The sequence below is a fragment of the Phaseolus vulgaris genome, chromosome 6 (genome assembly GCF_051622355.1).
Source record: "Phaseolus vulgaris cultivar YP4 chromosome 6, ASM5162235v1, whole genome shotgun sequence".
NCBI lineage: Eukaryota > Viridiplantae > Streptophyta > Magnoliopsida > Fabales > Fabaceae > Phaseolus > Phaseolus vulgaris.
This window is the reverse complement of record NC_143503.1, coordinates 27,365,975-27,372,162: the sequence shown is the minus strand read 5'-3', so window position 1 is coordinate 27,372,162 and position 6,188 is coordinate 27,365,975.

The following is a 6,188-nucleotide window of genomic DNA, read 5'->3' as shown; positions in this document are numbered from 1 at the left end:
CTTTATGAATAGGTATACTTTACTATGTATAGTTTTTGTTAACATATGGGTTTTGGTCTAGTCCTCCATATTTTATTTTACTTTGATAATATTTTTTTCATGGGATGACAGATGATTATTGTTATTTGAGGTGTGAGTCTAGCTGAAATGTTTGCATAATAATGTCTAACATGAAAGCTTTTATAAAAAAAAAAAAAACTTTTTTAAGTGCGCTTTAAACATTTTTTTTATTAATAAAGAGTGTAGTTGATCAAGATATTTGTTATAACTCAATTCCTATATATAAAAAAAATATTATTTTCTTTAATTAATTAAAACTTATTAAAAATCACACATTTAAAGAATATATTTCTTATTTAATTCTGTTGATTTTGTAATTTTAATAAATTTTAGCTAATAAAACTGTATGTATTTTTTAATAAAAAAAATTAAAGAAATTAAATACGTTAAATAATAGCTTAAGTATTTAAATAGTTGTGCTGTGAATGTAAAACTATTTATGAAAACAATAGATAAATTTAAGGGCTTAAATATTTGGATCTGAATAGAACAATGTGGGTATGGAACAAGGCAAAATAGTTTCAACATCAAGTTTTAAGACTAGTGTTTCCGTTTTGAGTCGTGTTTGATGTCAAAGTTTTGGGAAAGTTTTGGAAAAGGAGAGTGACGTTCAATGAATTTGGAAATTATTAATTGGAGTAAAACAAACATCCACCAACCCTTGCATAGGTTTATGCAGCGTTATGGTTAAGGCCTGGTTTTCTTAGGTTTGATCAATGGTGTTTTTATAGGTCATCAATTTATCCTTTCTTTTAGGTTTTGGGCTTAAAGTCAATGCTATTTGGTGGTATGGTTCAGGTTTGATCTTAATAATATTATTCATGGTAACTTGTTGGTGGACTCATCAAGATAAAAATAATTAATAGATGAATCTTGATAGTGCTACTAAAGTATTTCAAATTATTTTTAATATAAATCATAATATTAAAAAGGTGTAATTAGTAATAAATATAACAAGTAAAAGATTGGAAACTATATTTCATGTGGGTACTATTGAAAAAGTAGAAACTAGCAAACAATATATTAAAATGAACAATGATAAAAGTAAAAGGACAAAGTGGCTTGTTTATATTAGGATATCCCCACTTCTTGGTTTGAATATTGGTGTTTATTGTGGATAGGTAAATGATATGTCATTTTCATAAATATGAGTGATAAGAAGAACAATAACACAAGAGGAGGGAGATGTGGTATCTCAAATCTTACAGCAAATTATGGAAAAATAATGAAAGAAATGTGCAAGCAAAATGAAATAGGGTGGAGAGTCACAAATGCCTATGATGAGGGTTTGAGGAGGAGAACCTAATGGTGTTCAGGGACCACCAAGGAACCAATGACTTCAAATTACTTCATATTCTCCTTTTTACATTTTTCTACTTTCCAATTAATTGGTGATAAAGGATTTTACATTATATAACAAAATAGTTTGACCATATGCATTGTAATTACCTTCACTATTTTTTAAATAAATTAAAATTATTATAGTTTTTAGGGTTTTTTAGTAAACAGGTTAGAGTTCGAGGATATATGGAGATAAGGACAACCTTTAAGAAAGGATATATCGATAAAACATTTGAACTTTACACCAAGTTATCGTCGCCAATCTTCACGTTTGATAAGGTCATTGCCAAGTCATCGCACTTGGTAGGAATCATCGCAAGTCCTCGTACTTGGTAGGGTCGTCGCCAAGTTCTTACGCTTGGCAAGGTCATTGCCAAATCCTTGCACTTGGCAAGGTTTTCGCCAAGTCCTCGCACTTTGTAGGGACATCGCAAAGTCCTCGCACTTGGCAGGGTTGTCGCCAAGTCCTTGCTTTTGGTAGGAGTTGTCACAAAGTCCTCATGCTTGGTAGGGTCATCACCAAGTCCTCGTGCTTGATATGAATCATCGTTAAGCTAAGTCTTTTTTTTAAGACTCTCATGTTAGGGATCATTATGAATCTTGACATCTCAGTTAGGCTGACACCTCAAGTAACAACAATCATTTGTCATCACATGCAAAAAAAAACTATTAAAAGAAAGGAAAATACAATAAAATATGGGGAGACTATACCAAAACCCATATATTAACAAAAATGGTCCCTAAGTAATCTATACCTATTAATAAAAAACTTTAAGAAAAGACTCGTTGGAAGTCTATTATACCAATGAAAATACTCTCTATGAATAAAGCTTAAGTTAGCAAGTTTATCGGCACATGCATTTCCTTCACGAAAAATGTGAGAAACCCTAAACCTGATTTCCCACCATAGTTAAGGCAAGTGTTCCACCTATTACAAAACATCAAAGGAACATTAGACATAACAATAAATGCAGTACAAACCAAGTCATAAACTAGTACGACTCATCTTTTGAGTTTGTTCAATAACATGTATAACTTCATAAAACTCTGAAACCAAAGTCGTTTGAACATAAAGAAAAGCATAGAAACCACCAATAAATTCATTCATACTCCCACAAAAAATACTACCACAAGTAACAAGGCCAGAAGAATCTCTAACAACATCATCAACATAGGTATCGTCACGAAGTCTAAATATCAACAATGATAAAAAAAATTAAAATTTTCTAGAAATCATGCTTAAAACCACAACTTTAGGATTTGGTTTTTTAATTATTTTAAAATCACATTTTTTTATTTATTATTTTTTTAAAATATGTATGGAATATCGTGATTTTAAAATAAAATAAAAATAAAACCACAAAGTTATGACTTTAAAAAAAAAAAAATTAACAATACTAGTCGTGCTCTCTCAACTTAAAAAAAAAAACAAAATATTGACTTTAAACATAACCTCAAGAATAAACTATAAAAAAAAAAAAAAACTCCAATTTATATAAAGTCGTGATTAGATGTATGATTTCTGCATTTCAAGATCGTGCTTTTATAGATGGATGAATGTAATTATGTTGGTTGTCTTGAAAATCTATTAAAATAAATTTTCCAATCAATTGAGTTGAAATACAATCTATTATGACAAGATTTTGAAGGAGACTAATGTTACTATGCATACATATATTGGATACACAAATTGATAAGTGGCGTTGTTAATAATGTTATATGAATTATATATAAGTGGAACATTAGAATTGCTACAAATTTGTTTTTGTTCTAATTCATCTGTGTTTGGTTATTAAAATTTTAAACTATAATTACTATGTTAAAATATGAAATATAAGTTTGATTGATCGGTGTCAATTACAAAGTATAGGTTTAATATTTTAATGGAGGAAATTAAAATGTAAAACAGGGTTTAATATTTTTAAATAGAGATTAAATTTTGCACTGTTGGTTTTAATATTTCAATGTGCAGTGGATAAATTATTTGTAGTACTTTATAGATCTTTACAATTAAGTGAGGCTAGTTAGAAAATATAAGTTATATTTTAAATTAAGATGCAATGTTTTCAAAGTACATGTGAATAAGGTTTATTTTTTTTTTAAAGTAGATGTTATAATTTAAAGTTAGGACTTAATATTTTAAAGTGGGGCAAATCAAGAATTAAATAAAATTAATTAATTTAAATTTGAGTATTTTAATAAAGAACTTTTTTTGTTATTTTCTATAACTTTTACTTTTACTAATATTTTATAATTAAAAAAAATATTTTCATTCTATTTCAACTTTAATTAATTTTTTAAAATTAATTTTTTTAAAAATATTTTTTAAATCAAATTATTTTGATAAAATTACGGACATTTGTATCAAATAATGTATGGGTATTAAATAATCATCATTATTTTGGTGTTTAAACAATACTTGGCATTTAATAAAAATTTATTTTTAACGCAATAATACTTTAGTTATCTTCTAAAGACATCAATTTATAATTATTTTTTAAAATTCTATCACATTATTAAATTATTCATAAACTTTTCAATAATTTCTCTTAATTTCCTTTTGTCATATTAGCAATTAGGTTTCACATTGGATACATGGTACTGTTACACATCTACAATGTCTTTTCCGATTTTCCATATCTGCATATGATCCATAATCTATAAAGGTTGCAAATATTTATGTTTTTACCTATTTTTCACCTCTTTTTTTAATTATTAATTATAAAGAAATTTGAACATGTTTGACTTACTAAATAACCCTTCTTACTTCTTTCTTCTCAAAATTAAAAGTTCCATTTATATTCATTAAATTTTGGAAAGATTCCTTCTGCTTCTTTTTATTAAAAGTAATCTATTTATAGTTGACATTTTTTTAGTGACTCCAATTTAAAACTAATTTTGTAAGGTTCAAATTAGAAAATTTATTTTTAGTCTTCAAATTTAAACTTAGTTTTGTATGCTTTCTGATTTATTAATATTTCATTTTGATTTTCAAATTTGATGGTACTGAAAATATTTTCAATCTAATTAATACACTTTAATTTGAAAAAAAAAAACGATATTATAACATTGTTTTAAATATTTTATTATTTATATATGATTTTCTCTTCTCCTTATAATCACTACAACAAAATTATTAAATAAAAAAAAATTTAGATATTAAAAATAATTAATTGACTAAAATTATATATTATTTTAGAAACTAAAAAATTATTGGTATCTAAAATAGTTTTTATTATTAATAAAAATTTGTAAAATAATTTCTAAATTGGTATTTAAATTAGCTGGCTACTAATATTTTAGATTTTAAATTAATTTCTAAAAAACTAATATAGACTAATTTAGAATATAAAATAGTTAGTAACTAAAATTTAGTAGTTAATAGTTAAATGTTAATTTAGAAATAATTTTATAAATTTATATTAATAAAAAAAACTACTTTATATAACACTAACTTTCTAATTTATAAAAATATTTCTAATTTAGTTACTATTATTTTTTATTTTATAATTTTTTTAGTAGTGAATAATGACTTAGATGGTTAGTAATGCTATATAATCCTTCCTATTTTTTATATAATTTTTTTGTTATTTGTTACATTATTTAAAATAGAGTTTTTATTTTGATATTAAAATATAATGATTAGGATTATAATCTGTGAATATAATGATTCTTTTATTAATTAAATTTTGAAGGTTTTAAAAATAACGACAGAATTATCTTAAAATATTATTTAATAATTTAAATTTCAGGAGTTTAAAATTGTATCTATAAAATATTAAAAAGCTTATTACTAAATACTTAAATTTATTTATACAGTACAAAATGCTTGGCACATATATTATGGGTCAATTTTTATTTATTTTTTATCCCTTAATTTTTTGTTTGTAAAGAAATTGAATGAAAACAAAGGTTTTAAATTCAATGTTTTCAAATTATATAATTTCAAAGTCACTTTTTTAGAAAAATAATTTATCAATTACACAATATAAAAGGCATTATTTTTCAAGATTGTGAAATTTGGAAATCATTCCAAAAGTTTTTTTTAACATATTATGAAAGTGTTTCCATGAAAAGAATAAAATAAGGATTTTAACATGTATTAGTTGCAGAAGAAAAATATGGGGCTATAAAAAGAAATCCCCTAATACCAAAGTATATATTAGAAGCCCAGATCTAGATCAAAACCCAATTCACCAATACCAGCACATGTCCCCTTTCAATAGAGGCTAATTCTTCCTACACCAGATCAATGGCAGATTCTCCCTGCACCCAATAAAAAATGCATCCAATTATTTGTATGAAAATACTAAACTAACTTTAATGAAATGAAAATTAGGATGTTTCTTTTAGTCTCTTAGTTTTCCCTGTACCCAATACATTGCAACCCTTTTGTTTTCAATCTTTCTGCCGCTTTCTTTTCTGTGCCGTTTTACGTTCAATAGCAGCGTTTACCTGTACCGAAGACCAACTGAACGGCAATGTCAATTGTGGTGGTGGTGGTCAGTGAGGCGGTATCGAATGTGATAGAGTTGGATGGCAAGAGAGAACGAAGCTACAAGAAGAGACGACACGCAAAAAAAGTGTTTTCTCATTGACATTGCCTTCCGGATATAGCGGAACGCCTTTATGCGCTGCGAATGCTATGTCTGGAAGTTTTTTCGCTGTTTTGGATGTGGGTTATCCAGAAGATGCATATGTTCATAAGTTTTTCCAGAATTCTCAGTGTATTACACTGAAAACGGTACGTCCACTACCAGCATCAACCAAAGAGAAGATGAAAATTA